The sequence below is a fragment of the Humulus lupulus genome, chromosome 9 (genome assembly GCF_963169125.1).
Source record: "Humulus lupulus chromosome 9, drHumLupu1.1, whole genome shotgun sequence".
Classification (NCBI taxonomy): domain Eukaryota; kingdom Viridiplantae; phylum Streptophyta; class Magnoliopsida; order Rosales; family Cannabaceae; genus Humulus; species Humulus lupulus.
The window spans coordinates 44,710,133-44,725,678 of record NC_084801.1 but is presented as its reverse complement, the minus strand read 5'-3'; the positions used below and the strand labels follow the sequence as shown (position 1 = coordinate 44,725,678).

General features: G+C 46.6%; 1 long non-coding RNA gene across 2 annotated transcripts; it reads right to left on the bottom strand.

Annotated features, from left to right (window-relative positions):
* Positions 1–14,594: 14,594 nt before the first annotated feature.
* LOC133800619 (uncharacterized) lies at positions 14,595–15,094 on the bottom strand. 2 transcript variants are annotated; one of them, XR_009876548.1, is made up of 2 exons: positions 14,940–15,094; positions 14,595–14,821 (listed from the first exon to the last, which is right to left on the bottom strand). It is a non-coding gene; the product is annotated as an uncharacterized LOC133800619 (long non-coding RNA). The 2 variants fall into 2 exon arrangements; XR_009876547.1 differs by having other exon boundaries at positions 14,595–14,818.
* Between the last annotated feature and the right edge of the window lie 452 nt (positions 15,095–15,546).

Below are 15,546 nucleotides of genomic sequence, written 5' to 3'. Positions count from 1 at the left end.
ATCAGAGATGGGAAGAACAGTAGATGGAAGGTTGATGTTATAAGTCTTCGACTGTGCGAGGAGGAGATTTATTATGAGGTAGATCTCTTACTTGGAAGGTGTGTATCAGATAGAAGAGCACCACAGGTTACAATGGAATGGACGGGATAACGATTGAAACTGGTATAGTGTTAGTGTGTGGTGATGAACACATATGTATTCTTTGGATAATGGAATCCAAAGCTTGGGTTTTGTGGAAACAGGGAAGAACCCTACGAGTGTTATACAAGATAAGGTACAAGAACAAGATAAATGGGCCAAAGAGAATTTGGTGTGGAGATGGGAATTATAAGTGGGTGTTGTTTCATCCCCTAGGGTTTGTGGTACTGGGAGGTTTTAGCTGAGGCCAGAACCTGAGATACTCGAATATTAAAAAATAAAATAATACGATGATAGGTCATAAGAATGGATCACATTAGACTGTAAATAAGGTGATGGATTGGGGGAGGAGTTGTAACTCAGCTGAATAAGATAGCATACTTTGGTTTGTATAAATTGGTAATGAGATAGGGCATTGGTAATGACGAATTGAGACCCTAAAGTTTCTAAGTTATGGAAAGGGACCTGAGATCGAAGAAAACAGAGTGGTAATCTGGAATTACTGGTGGATTGCAGAAAGGTTAGCAATCTGAAGGCTTAACAATTATGTTAAGGGTTCAAGCATTGAATGTGCAACTTTTAGAATGTCAAAGGAGGTGTATTCTTTGATGAGACAGTCATGGTATTGGATGCTGGAGTACAGCTAAGGTGACAAGGGATGAGACTTGGTAAAATAGAAGCAGAGAATAAAGAGTTAGTGGACAATGCGGTTCAGTAATAATTCAGAGGAAAAGCAAAGAGGATGTTGGAGTTCTTAGGGTAGGGGATGTTTGCCTATCTGAAAGTTTATAGGAACTTGTAAACTGTTAACTTTGGAGTACGGGATTCCAGAATGGGAGTTGTATATTCCTCCAAGTTAAGCAGCGAGGAAGAGTATGGTAGTGAGGATAAAAAAAAAAGGAGTTATGATTTTCGTTTCGACAAGAGTCCTATAGTCGTACTAAGGATTTGGTCGCGGGCCTATAAGTTGATCCTATCCTGGTAAGGATGATGATTCATTAGTATTTTGACATTGAGAATAATCAACGAAGAGATTGTTATGTGTTGACGCGGTTCTTCGGCAACAGGTAATTAAGAGAAGAAGAGAAAGAGATTAGTACTTAAAAGTAGAACCGCCGCAGATATGAAATCTTTGTGAAAAGAACTATGTGACCTTAAACACGTTTTTAAGTGGTTCGAAGGTTAAAAATCCTTCTACTCCACTAGTCAATATTATTGATCTTTTCTGGGTAATTGGTTTACCAAATATATAGTTCTTACAAGACTATTTTTTCCAACCCCTATCAATTCCCAGGGTCTCCATATTTATAGGAGAAGGCACCTGGAAATTGGTAGGGAGGTCATCCCGTGACCTTACCATTTGTCATATCAAGTCTGTGATATTCATGATTACTTCCTAAACCTGACACACAAGTGTGGTCTAATCAGTATGGAAGGAGATAATGGGCCGCACGGCCCAACCCGTCCGTGGGTGTCTGAATACGCACGTTCCTGCGGCGTGTCCGAGAAGTCAGGGGGATATCGGACACGTGATGGCAGGATTATGCACGTTTATCTTGCGTGTTGACTTCCCATAGGGTCAGAGCTTCCTGAGAAGCTCGCTACCGGAGCAATCCATAACCCGAGCTGATCCGTCAGTGGTCGCCGGATGTTGTTCCCAGCTCCTGGAACAACAAGAGGGAGCAGGAAACTCCATCCCCTCGAGCTAGAAAGGGCCCGTCCTGAAGATAAAGCCTCTGTCCTGTGGGAGCCTCGGGCTAAATCATGTTTAGTCTGAGGATCGTCCTGCTAAACAGCCCGTGGGAAATCCAGGGCGTACATCTGCCCCCCAAGCTCCTGCTCGTGGTCCATGACATCAGACATGGGAGACCACAGTAGGAGCTTTTAGACTTCTCCCACAACCCTTCGCATTCCATGCTTTTCGCATGCGTCTGATACGTGGAACGCCGTGGGTGGCGACGGTACACTCTACGAGAACCGCATTAAATGGCCTAGCCTACTGTCCAGCCGTCGTTTCACATTTCGAGTGGAGGGTCTCCCAGGAGCCTTTTACACGTGATCCCCCCTTGTATAAAAAGGGGGTGGTCATCCCACGCACGGACCACCTTACCATTCAGAACCTCTCAAATTTCCTTCTTTTCTCTCTGACCTTCCGAAGAACAAAACCCTCATTTCCATTGCTCTCATCTTCTCCGTTCACGAAGCTTAAGCGTGCGAGTTCCTTCAAGGCCTTGGAGACTACTGTGCCAACGAAGCTCCTACCAGCGCAGCAACCTCGCTCACCATCCAACCCAGCTCGTGTACTTAATACTTGCCTCACTCTCCTGCTTGGGTCGCCTTTTTTAAAGTGTTTTCTTTTGTTCGATAGGCGACCATATCGCTCCAAAGAGAAATCTGCCACAGAAGAATGTGGGAAGTTCGGCCTCCCAGAAGGATAAAGGAAAGGCGGTGGTGACCAGCTCGCCAATTCCTCACTTTGGACCGGCGGTGGAGAAGCAGGCCGAGGTGGCTCCTGACGCATTTTTCGAGGCGGAGAGAATCGTCTCGAAGATAACCAGCCAGGCAAAGATCACCAAAATCTTCCTTAACCACAACATTCCTCTGGGGAAGACCTCCATGATCGCCCGACCTGCTGCGGATGGGGAGAGGAGCTGCACGCCGCTCGACGAGTCGTTCGCGGCCTGGAGCGGGGAACACTTCAAGGCAGGGGCCTTCCTCCCCCTGGATCAGTATTTTGCTGATTTTCTGAACTATGTGGGGTTGGCCCCATTTCAGCTCCCCCCCAATTCCTACCGTCTGCTGGCGGGACTGAGGTATATGTTCCAAAAGCATGAGTGGGAGGTCCCCACTCCTGCTGATATCTTATATTTCTTCTGCCTCAAAGCCAGCCCGGACCAGCGGGGGCGAGGCGACGGGTTCTATTACTTAACCCGCTTCCCTAACACAGCAGCAGTGATCGAGCTGCCGAGCCATCCAAACGACTTCAAAGACCAGTTTTTTATGTCTACTGGGTTCCGAAACTGCGATCATCATTATTTCAACCGCCCTCGTAAGTAATCCTCCATTTAGCTCGCCTTTTAACGGTTATCTTATTTTAGCTCGTCCCTTATTCCAATTCTGATTTCAACCAACCTTGCAGCCATCTACTCGAGGACCGAAAAGTCCGTGACCCTCGGGGGTCAATACGACAAACTGGCGAACCTGCCTCCCAGTGAGAAAGACTACCGCGTGCTCGTGACAGACGAGGCGATGGTATTCTGCAAGCTGATTTTCCCAAATCAGACTTTGAATTTGAAAAGGCCCCGGGGTCCTCCCCCAGCCCGCGACAACAGGCCGACCGTCGCGGAGGAGGTCGCAGATGACAAAGGCGAGGAAGAAGGTGAGGAAGTTCCTCTGGTGAGGAACAGGAAGAGGAGCTTGGAGGTCGCCCAGGGGATGATCGAGGAGAGGGCCCAATCCGGAGCAGCCGCGGGTCCTTCCGGTCAAGGTAACTTTTACTTATTTAAGAACGTAGATAGGGCCACTGCAGACCCCCGGCTGGTTAGGTTCAACCCTAGGCAGCTCGTCCATCGTCACCCAAGGAATCCGAACCTGGACACGCTTCTGCTCCACTGCGTTGACCAGCTCGTGCTGGACAACCAAGAGAGTCGGCCCAAGGGTACCGTAGTAGTAGATAATACCCTAGCCTTTAGGTCGGCCATTTTTGAGGAGTACGGGACCAATTTACGCACGTGGCCTGCGCTCCAGAGGGGCGTCTATGCTCCGGGGATTAGGCAGTACGTAGAAGAGTCCAGCCCCGATTCAGAACCGGACCTAGAACCTTCGCCAGTTCGTGAGATAATCGTCCTAGGCTCTTCCAGCTCGGGGGGTAGGGCTCCCTTAGTATTTGCTTTCTTATTGCCTTTATTTCTGTATGATTGCTGATAACCGTGTTTTTTGCTCTTTGGCAGAAGAGATGTCTCAGCCCGGGAATAGTCTGCGGGGCGTTGTGTTTGGTGGGAATCCCCCAGCGGGGCCGAGGTTAAAGAGGCTTCGCGAGTCCAAGAGCTCGACCGGGGTCTCCACCAAATCCCCAGCTACGGAGAAGGAGAGAGACCCGTCATCCCAGGTCGCGGGGGCGAACCTCCCTGTCGCCAGGACAGGACTCATGCATCCGCCACCCCAACGATCTCCACTGGCCGGCCAGGACGGGGTAATAGAGGTCGGGAATCTGGTCGCGGCAGCCCCGGACGTGCGTATCCCGGTCGACCCCCGGGCTCTGGAGAAGATGCCCGAAGCATTCCGGGGTACGGTGTACGAGTCGGCCAGCTACGCCGTCAGCCACTATTACAATATCAGGGAGAAGGAGCTCCGGGCCATCGAAACAACGAGCCCGGTCCGAGTTATAGAGTCCGCTATGGACATGACTTTAACAGTAAAGTGCCCCCTTCTTCTAAGGCTTTGACACTCACACGCCGCCTTTCTCCTTCCAGTTTGCTAATTTATCACTCTTTTCTTGCAGGGCATGGCTGCCGCCTATAGAGGCATCGTTAGGACTAAGGCCCAGCTCGAGGGTTTGGAAGCAGATCGCCAGACTGCCCTCCAGGAGTCTCAGGAGGCGAGAGACGCCTTGGCGGCCTCAAAAGCCGAGTTAGAGAAGGTCCGCTCGGAGAACCAAGAGCTTAAACGCTCCCTGGCCGCATCCGAGCTAGAGAAGCTTCGCTCCGAGAACCTAGAGCTTAAAAACTCCCTGGCCGCATCGCGGGCAGACCTTGAGGTGGCGAAGGCCGAAGTCCAGACCTCCCAGGCCGCCCTGAAAGACGAGCGGGTCGTGTCGGAGCAGTCCTTACAGGACCTATTCTATCACTGCTGGTCCCACAATCCGGACGCGGACTTCTCTTTCATGCCGCCGGACCTCTGGGCATTCCTGTTGCCGTGGCTTCAAGCCCGCCTGAATAAGGAGGCTCCTCCATCGGAGACTGGAGAGGCCTCTGCCGCGGCGGAGCAGGGTGAGACCGCGACCTCCAAAGGGCCAGCCGATGGGGCTTAGGATGCTTCTTGTTTTCGTATTTTGAACACCTTTTTTTTTATTTTATTGTAATAAAATAAATTTGCTCAACCAGTTTTACATATATATTTTTATGCATTTGGTCATAATTTATCTCTTTATTTTTATGAACGTAGTTCGAGTTAACTTTATCCGTATCCCGGGCTCTTTAAATAAGATCCGCGTTCAACAAATTTTTAGTTCACTCCTAAGTTTTCTAACCTGGTTACGACCAGGAACTTATTTTGAAAAAACTTAGTTCGCGTCAACTTTTATCCGTATCCCGGGCTCTTTAAAGAAGAACCTCGGTCAACAAATTTTAGCTAACTTCTAAGTTTTCTGACCTGGTTACGACCAGGAACTTATTTTGAAAAAACTTAGTTCGCGTCAACTTTTATCCGTATCCCGGGCTCTTTAAAGAAGAACCTCGGTCAAAAAATTTTAGCTAACTTCTAAGTTTTATGACCTGGTTAAGACCAGGAGCTTATTTTGAAAAAACTTAGTTCGCGTCAACTTTTATCCGTATCCCGGGCTCTTTAAAGAAGAACCTCGGTCAACAAATTTTAGCTAACTTCTAAGTTTTATGACCTGGTTAAGACCAGGAGCTTATTTTGAAAAAACTTAGTTCGCGTCAACTTTTATCCGTATCCCGGGCTCTTTAAAGAAGAACCTCGGTCAACAAATTTTAGCTAACTTCTAAGTTTTATGACCTGGTTAAGACCAGGAGCTTATTTTGGAAAAACTCAGATCGCGTCAACTTTTATCCGTATCCCGGGCTCTTTAAAGAAGAACCACGGTCAACAAATTTTTGTTAACTTCCAAGTTTTATGACCTGGTTAAGACCAGGAGCTTATTTTGAAAAAACTCAGATCGCGTCAACTTTTATCCGTATCCCGGGCTCTTTAAAGAAGAACCACGGTCAACAAATTTTTGTTAACTTCCAAGTTTTATGACCTGGTTAAGACCAGGATAGGACTTAGTTTGTGATAACTCTTATCCATAGATAAAAATTAACACCTAAGTCGTTAAGGAGACCTGGATATATCCGGGTACCATATGCCCCCCAAGTAACTGGGAAAGGGTCTTTCGTTGTTACTTTAAGGAGACCTGGATTTTTATTTATACATGGAAGGTGACCTTCTAGGTCTTACAAATGTTTATTGATAATATTTCTTTAGGTGGATTGCATTCCAAGTCCGCGGGACCGCCCCTCCACCAAGTCGAGCTAATTTATACGTCCCTTCTTTGATGACTTCGATGACCTGGTATGGTCCTTCCCAGCTTGGTCCCAAAACCCCATCTTTGGGATCTTTCCCGGCCAGGAAAACTCTTCTCAAGACCGAATCGCCGACGCTAAAGGCACGTCTTTTGACCTTAGTGTTGAAGTAGCGAGTGATTTTCTGTTGATAATGGGCGAGCTGGAGTTGTGAATCCTCTCGCCTCTCATCCATCAAGTCTAAGGAGTGGCATAGGAGCTCGTGGTTCTTTAATCTCAGGGGCCGCCTTGGGTCCCTGCGATTCCTCTTCATCCTGAATGGCCATCGCCACCTGCCCGGGTTTAGATTTTCCCTTCATGGAAATGCTGTAGCATTCCCTGGCAGCGAGCTGATCGCCCTTGATAGTGCAGACCCCTGTCGAAGTAGGGAACTTCATGGCGAGGTGCCGGACGGATGTGATGGCTTCGAAAGCAACGAGCGTTGGTCGGCCCAAAATTTCATTGTAGGCAGCGGAGCAGTCAATGACTACGAATTCGAGCAGTTTGGACACTGTTCGGGACTCGTCGCCTAGGGTGATCACCAGCTCGATCGTTCCTATCGCTGCTGACCCTCCGCCTGAAAAACCATATAGCATCATCGAGGTTGCCTTTAGCTCGGAGACGGTCAGACCCATTTTTTCTAAGGTTGAACGGAATAGGAGATTCACCGAGCTCCCATTGTCCACTAACACCCTCCTTACTCTCCGGTTGGCGAGCTGGACTGCTACGACCAAGGGATCGTTATGAGGGAATTGGACATGGCCCGCGTCCTCCTCCGTGAAAGTGACTGGTTGTTTCTCTAATCTTTGTTGTTTTGATTGACGCTGTTCCGGGACGAACTCCCCTCCATTGTGGGCCTTCAACTCATTTATGTACCTCTTCTGGGCGCCTCTGCTCGTGCCAGCCATGTGTGGCCCTCCAGAGATGGTGGAAATCTCTCCCTCGACCACGGGGGGAGGGACGTCCTGATCTACTCGAGGTCCAGGTTGACTGGCTGGGATCTCCGGAGCGGGTCGACCTGTGGGGACCCTGTTCCGCGAGTATTGCGCCAACGGACCTGCTCGGATGAGAGTCTCGATTTCATCTTTGAGGTGCCTGCAGTCGTCGATATTGTGCCCGACGTCGTTATGAAAACGACAGAATTTGGAAGCGTCTCTCTTTCCCTTAGGGTGCTTTATTGGCTCCGGTCTTCTCCAGGGGACTCGCGTAGCGTTGGCCAGGATAATATTCTCTCTGGTTTGGGTGAGCTCGGTATACGCTGTGAACACGGGCTTGAATTTATCCACGGACTTATTCTTCTTTTGACCGTGCTGGACGTTTTCACCATTTCCTTTTCTTTTGCCGCCACCGGGCTGGTTGCTCTGCGTGACGTCGGGAGTCGCTACTACGATCTCTGTTCCCGCCCCAGCGGGCTTCTCGAGGACCTAGCTGGTCCCCGCGGCTGAAGCTTCAGCTTCCTCCAAGTTTATCCATTCTTGGGCTCTGTTAAGGAATTCACTAACTGAGCTGACCCCCCTCCTTTGAATATCCTTCCACAGATCTCCGCCTACTAGGATCCCGGTCCTCATAGCCATGAGTTTGGAGCTGTCGTCGGCGTCTCTGGCTCGAGCAGCGACATTTGCAAATCTGCTCAAGTAGGCTTTTAGCGTTTCTCCAGGTTGCTGTCTCACGTTAGCTAGGGAGTCGGCCTGGACCCTGGCGGCCTGAGAGGCGCGGAATGCCCTCTTGAAGTCAGCCGAAAAGGTCTTCCAGGAGCTGATTGACTGCCTTTTACTTTGTTTGAACCACTGCCTGGCAGGTCCAGTTAGGGTGGAAGGGAAGATCAAGCAACGAAGCTCTGGCCCGATGTTATGAGCCATCATTAGGGTGTTGAACATCCCTAAGTGGTCAGATGGGTCTCCATCCCCGTTGAACTTTGACAAGTGAGGCATACGAAAGCCAGAAGGGTATGTCGTTGCTGCTATGTTGGGGGCGAAGAGCTCCATCTCATCCCCTGAATCATATTCGTCTTTTTCTTTCTCTGACAGGAGCTTCTTCATCAGCTCCTCCATTTGAGTTAAGCGCTCTAGGGTTTTGTCCTGAGATCCTGGGTTATTCCGGGGCTGTTCAACAGCTCCGGACCCGTTGTACATATTAGGCGGGTTATTGCCCCTCCTATCTGGAGATAGGTCATTTGGGGCATTCCCGCCATTACGTACTTCGGATCGGACCCCAACTGAACAGGCCTGGCTACCATCCCTAACTGGACCCTCTCTGTGAGAGTTGAGGCGATCTCGAAGGTCGCCTCCATGGGAATTATGGTGACTTTGTGCTGACCTTAGTCGCTGTCGCAGGTCCCCTCCCGAAAGATCACTCCGTGCGCTACCGGTCCAGTGACTCCTGCTGGACAGGCTCGATGTGCGTCTTTGGCGGCTCCAACCTGCTCCTCCTCCCGGCACCCTGCTGCGCCGGGAAGGCCCGGCCGATGGCGGGTCTCTCCTACTATTTATGTAGGTCGGGATGTCTCGGACGGGCTGAGGAGACGGGTATCTGATGGGAGAAGGAGGATGCCTGACCGGAGAGGCGATCCTAGTGCCGTCTGGACGGACTAAATTTGGTGGGGGCCTCTCGGCCCTGCCAGCTTGATGGTTTCGCGCTGGGCGATCTGGACGAGGAACTGGACGCTCTTCGGGGACGGGCTGACGTCTCCGGATCTCCTCGGCCCTCCTTTGGGAATTTCCCCTATCTCTTCCGGGTGTCCTCGAGGAAGGCTGAGAGCTAGGGGTTGATGTCCTAACCGAACGGCTGTACTGCTGCGGTTCGGTCTGAGGCATTTCCCTGAAGTTCGCCTCTTGATGGCGTGATGAAGGGGTGGAGTTGGCTGCAGGGAGTCTACCCGAACGGCTATGCCTGGATCGATTACTCCGGCGAGACTTAGGAGCCTCGCCTTGCCTCTCTCCAACGTTACCGTTGGTTGTGAGAGGGGGTAGTCGACTCAGAATATCCTGGATTTGCTGACCAGCTGCTGCTAGCTGGCTCCTCAGTTGAGCATTCTCCATCTCCACCTCAGTATAATAACCTGGATTCGGATTAGGCGGCCGGGGCGTCGAACTACCAGTGTCGTCTTGGCCGGCCGGCTGCTTTCCTGGCCTTTGCTGGACTTCAGGAACTTGCTCCTCAAGGAGGGCAACATGGCGGGCCTCCTGCCCATCATGCTGTTCTGTCTCGTTGCCATGTTTGGATCGAGTGGTCACCATAGTTGTATGTTTGTGGTAGTACTAATTGGACTTGCTCTCAATGAAAGCACCAAACTGTTGACGCGGTTCTTCGGCAACAGGTAATTAAGAGAAGAAGAGAAAGAGATTAGTACTTAAAAGTAGAACCGCCGCAGATATGAAATCTTTGTGAAAAGAACTATGTGACCTTAAACACGTTTTTAAGTGGTTCGAAGGTTAAAAATCCTTCTACTCCACTAGTCAATATTATTGATCTTTTCTGGGTAATTGGTTTACCAAATATATAGTTCTTACAAGACTATTTTTTCCAACCCCTATCAATTCCCAGGGTCTCCATATTTATAGGAGAAGGCACCTGGAAATTGGTAGGGAGGTCATCCCGTGACCTTACCATTTGTCATATCAAGTCTGTGATATTCATGATTACTTCCTAAACCTGACACACAAGTGTGGTCTAATCAGTATGGAAGGAGATAATGGGCCGCACGGCCCAACCCGTCCGTGGGTGTCTGAATACGCACGTTCCTGCGGCGTGTCCGAGAAGTCAGGGGGATATCGGACACGTGATGGCAGGATTATGCACGTTTATCTTGCGTGTTGACTTCCCATAGGGTCAGAGCTTCCTGAGAAGCTCGCTACCGGAGCAATCCATAACCCGAGCTGATCCGTCAGTGGTCGCCGGATGTTGTTCCCAGCTCCTGGAACAACAAGAGGGAGCAGGAAACTCCATCCCCTCGAGCTAGAAAGGGCCCGTCCTGAAGATAAAGCCTCTGGCCTGTGGGAGCCTCGGGCTAAATCATGTTTAGTCCGAGGATCGTCCTGCTAAACAGCCCGTGGGAAATCCAGGGCGTACATTATGAACCAAGCAGACACTGAAATTCTGTAGATTTAATGTATAAGTAAAGGTTAAAGAAAGGCAAATAAATATAATCTAATTGCTTTTTGAAGCTTCCGATTTTCTCTCAGCAGACGCTGGAGCTATGGCGAAGAGAAAGACGAAGCAGAAGCTGGGCAAAACACCGGTGACAAAAGGAATAAGGAAAAGGGGTCCGTCTTCTTCGGATCCGGTGGTTAAGACCAAAGCAATGGAGGAGATCCTAGGAGTGGAGGCGATTGAGTTCTCGGACGATGAAGGGGATATGCAGGAAGGATCAGTCGAAAAGGAAACAGAGCCAGGCAAGGATCGGAATCTACAGCAACAAGACCTCCAGACGGAATGCAATTGATACATGGAAAATGTACAGAGCTGTACTACGAAAATAAGGTTAGGTCAATCGGCGCAGGTTCTGATTCTTCGAACAGGTCAGATGATGCAAAATCTAAACACTAAATTTGATGAATCTGTGGATGGGGAAACGATAACATCTGAAGGAGTTAAAATCGATATGGAGGATATAGAGGATGAAATAGCATATTGGAATTCAGCATTGGTCTGCTATGTAATAGGGGCCAATCCACCATTAAGCGTGTTTGAGGGGTATGCTCGAAGAATCTAGAAAGACAAAGGACTTGACAAAATAGGAGCTATCGCACATGGAGTATATATCATTCGATTTGAGGATATCAATGTCAGGGATAATATATTGAATGGTGGTTACATGTTCTTTGATAATAAGCCTGTAGTGATGAAACCATGGGATGCCCATACAGATTTCAAGAAGAAAGATATCAATTCAGTACCAATATGGATTCAGCTTTATGGGTTAGACATCAAATACTGGGGGGAACGTGCCCTGTTCAAAATAGTGAAGCAGATTGGGGAACCACTGATGACAGATTCATTCACCAGGAATAAAGAAAGATTACTCTATCCTAGGGTGTTGGTTGAAGTGAAATTGAAACAAGATTTTCCTGAGATAATTTCATTCACTAATGAGATGCATCAGGATATTCAATTGACAGTGAAATATGAATGGCTCCCGATTACATGTGGGAAATGTCATGGTTTAGGACACCGGACTGAATTATGCAAGAAGGAAGGAGAGGTGAAATAGAAATGGGTGGCTAAGAAGAAAGAAGAAGATGATGGACAAATGGAGAAACAGTCAGGAGGGGATGAGGAAGGTTTTATCCCGATTAGACATGGCAAAAAAGTAATCACAGCAGGAAGTAGTGTGACTACTGTCTCTAATAACTTCCAGATTTTAAGGGACATAGCCAAGGAAATAGAGGGACAGACTAGTGGTACTCAGCAGGGTTGGGGGAGAGCCTCCCCAAGGAAATGGATAGAGTTTTAAGCTGGAATGTCAGGGGGATTAACAATCGCCACAAACAGGAAGAGGTAAAAAAGTTAATTAGTATAATGAAGGTGGGATTGGTTGGTCTCCTTGAGAATAAAATACAGACTAGTAAATTGGGGTCTGTATACACTAGTATGTTCGTAGGATGGTGTTTTTCTTCAAACAATGCGTGGCACAAAGGAGGTCGAATAATAGTAAGCTGGAATCCAATGATGTTCTCAGTCAACATAGTGAAATGCACGAGCCAACTAATGCATCTAGAAGTATATTCAAGGGCAGGAAAGGAAAATTTTTTGGTTTCATTTGTATACGCTTTCAATGATGAGACAGGTAGATTAACACTATGGAAGGATCTCAATGAAATTGCAGCAATGACCCGAGGGCCTTGGCTTATGCTAGGGGATTTCAATGCTATATTAAGTGCTGAGGAAAGAAGTGGGGGAAAGTGTAACCAGGCAATTTCAGCTGCCTTCAAGGAATGTGTGGAGAGTTGTGGGGTGGAGGATATAAAATACACAGGGTCATTTTTCACCTGGAACAACAAACAAGATCAGGCAAAACGGATTTACTCCAAGATTGACAGAGTAATGGCAAATCAAGACTGGATAGATAAATTTCCCATAGCTGAAGTTGTGTTTTTACCAGAGGGAAACTTTGATCACTGTCCAGCATTGTTATCTGTATATCCTGATATGACAGAAGGCAAAAAACCCTTTAGATATTTCAGAATGTGGCAAACTTATCCATATTTCCAGGAAGGTTTGAAAGCAATATGGCAAGAGCAAGACACAGGTAAACCGATGTTCAGGCTGGTGAAGAAGCTAAAGAGAGTCAAACAGATATTAAGGGACATGAACAAATCTGAGATAGGGGATATTCAAGCAAAAAATATTCAGTGTTATCAAGCAATGATTAACACTCAAGTAGCACTACAGCAGAAGCCATTCGACAAGGAGCTTATTAAACAGGAAAAAGAAGATAGGTCTAAGTATAATGCAATAAATACTAAGTATCTGTCTTTTCTTGCTCTAAAGGCGAAAACTCAATGGCTGAAAGAGGGGGACGACAACACCAGTCTTTTTCATACGAGTATCAAGATGAGAAGGGCTGAGAATAGAATATATGCAATCCAAGATATGGAAGGAAAGTGGGTGGACAACCCACAGGCAGTAGTCACAGCATTTATGCAATATTATCAAAAGCTGTTAGGAAGTAAAGCTGAGGACAGGAAGCCAGTACAGACTAACATAGTTAAAAGTGGGCCAAGAATAAAAGATGATCACTGCAAGATTCTTCTTTCAGAGTATACTAATGAAGAAGTAAAGGCTGCAATGTTTGAGATTCCAGGTAATAAGGCTCCAGGCCCAGATGGATTCAGTAGCTTCTTCTTCCAGGATAATTGGAAGGTGGTTGGAAATGAGGTATGTGAGGCTGTGAGATCATTCCTGCATTCAGGACAGCTGTTGAAAGAAATTAATTCAACAACAATTACTTTGATACCTAAAGGCAAGTGTCCACAATCTGTGATAGACTTTCGGCCCATAGCCTGCTGTAATGTGATCTACAAAGTGGCAACTAAGATGATATGCAAGAGACCTAGGCATGTTCTACCAGATATTATTGCACCAAATCAAAGTGGTTTTGTACAAGGTAGATCCATAACCCATAATATAATGATATGCCAAGATTTGATTAGGCATTTTGGTTGGAAAAATTCAAAACCAAAATGTATGATAAAACTGGATTTGCGGAAAGCCTATGATATGTTTGAATGGGAATTCTTGGAAGAGATGTTAAAAGCTTTCAATTTCCAAGATATAGGCTAATGTTTAATGGGGTTCTACATGGATTTTTTAATGCAAAAAGAGGGCTGAGGCAGGGAGACCCTTTATCACCCCTATTGTTTGTAATTGGGATGGAATACTTATCAAGAATCTTGGTGAAAATAGGCAAGAAAGAGGGCTTCAAATACTATGACAGATGTGATAAACTCAAGCTTAATCATCTCTGTTTTGCAGATGATGTAATGTTATTTTGTCATGGAGATTTCAAGTCAATATATACTATGCTTCAGGGACTTAAACTGTTTTCACTTACTTCTGGTTTGTACCCGAATGAAGCCAAAACAGGGTTGTACTGCAGCAATATGGTTGAATCAGAGGTGAATAGGATCATATCAGCATCAGGATTTTCTAGAAGCAAAGTGCCATTCAGCTATCTAGGGATACCCATATGCCCAACTAATATTTCAGCAGCTGATTGCGATATCTTAGTGGAAAAAATGGTTCAAAGGATCAAAATATGGAGTACCAAGAATATATCCTATGCAGGCAGAGCAACTTTGGTAAATTCAGTTCTGCTGTCCATCCATTCATACTGGGCTCAGGTACTGATTTTACCTCAAAAAGTAATACATAAAATAGCTTCAATCTGTAGGAATTTTCTATGGAAAGGAGAGGCTGAGTTTAGAAGAGTAGGGGTAGTATCATGGGAAGAAATGAGTGCAACCAAAAAGGAAGGAGGATTGGGGTTTAGGAAGATAAAGCAATGGAATATAGCAGCAATGGGGAAATATGTATGGGCAGTGGCAGTAAATAAAGACTCATTATGGGTTAAGTGGATTCATGCTATATATATCAAGGACACCAACTGGTGGACTTATAAAGCACCAATCACAAGTAGTTGGTATTGGAAGCAACTAGTCAAAGTAAAGGAGAATCTAAAGGACATGCAAATGCTGAAACTGTTATCAAATGGAGAATACAGGATGAATGAAGGGTATCAAGCTTTGGTTACTGCTAAACAATCAGTAACATGGTACAGGGAAGTTTGGAATAGGATGGCATTACCAAAACACAGGTTCATTTTATGGCTTGTGGTACTTGACAGACTGCAAACGAAAGAAAGGCTCTTCAGATTCCATATTGTGGCAGATGACAATTGCCTGCTGTGTGGAACTAAGAAGGAAAACAGAGAACACTTATTTTTTGATTGCCATCTGAGTTGTCAAGTGCTGGAACTAATCAGAGATTGGCTGGGATGGCATACAGCAGCAAGAACAGTACCGAAACTTCTGAGATGGATAGCTAAAGCAAGGTTGACAAGGTTCAGAAAGAAAGTTTTTTCAGCGACAGTAGCTACTATGGTTTATCAACTCTGGTGGTGTAGAAATGAGGCACTGTGGAATCATAAAGTGTATAAAGTGAGCATAGTTGTAGAAAGGATTCAAAACAATGTAAAAAATAGACTTAGGAGTTACATGCAGAACAAAATACAACAAATAGATCAAGATTGGTTTGACCAGCTGTAATAGACAATATCAGGCCTAATATGGTGCTGAGATAGGTGTAAAATGTTTGTTTATGAGCAATATACAGATCTGAATTACCAAAAAAAAAGGTTAAAGAAGGTATGGTTATTAGATAAGATCTTGTGGAACAAGATTGTACTCGCGCATGGGTACTACTAATGATTAAGGGTAAAGGCATTGGACCTTGGGAATTGTCATCAGAGGTATGAGGTATACAGCCTGATGTGCTTAAGTAAATTTCAAGGATGAAGTCTTGCGGAGGGGATAGTACAAAGTCTTGCGGAGCAAGACCACCGCCTTGGTAAAAGTACTGTGGGGGAACAACAAGTTTGAGGAGGCGACATGGGAACTTGAGACAGAGA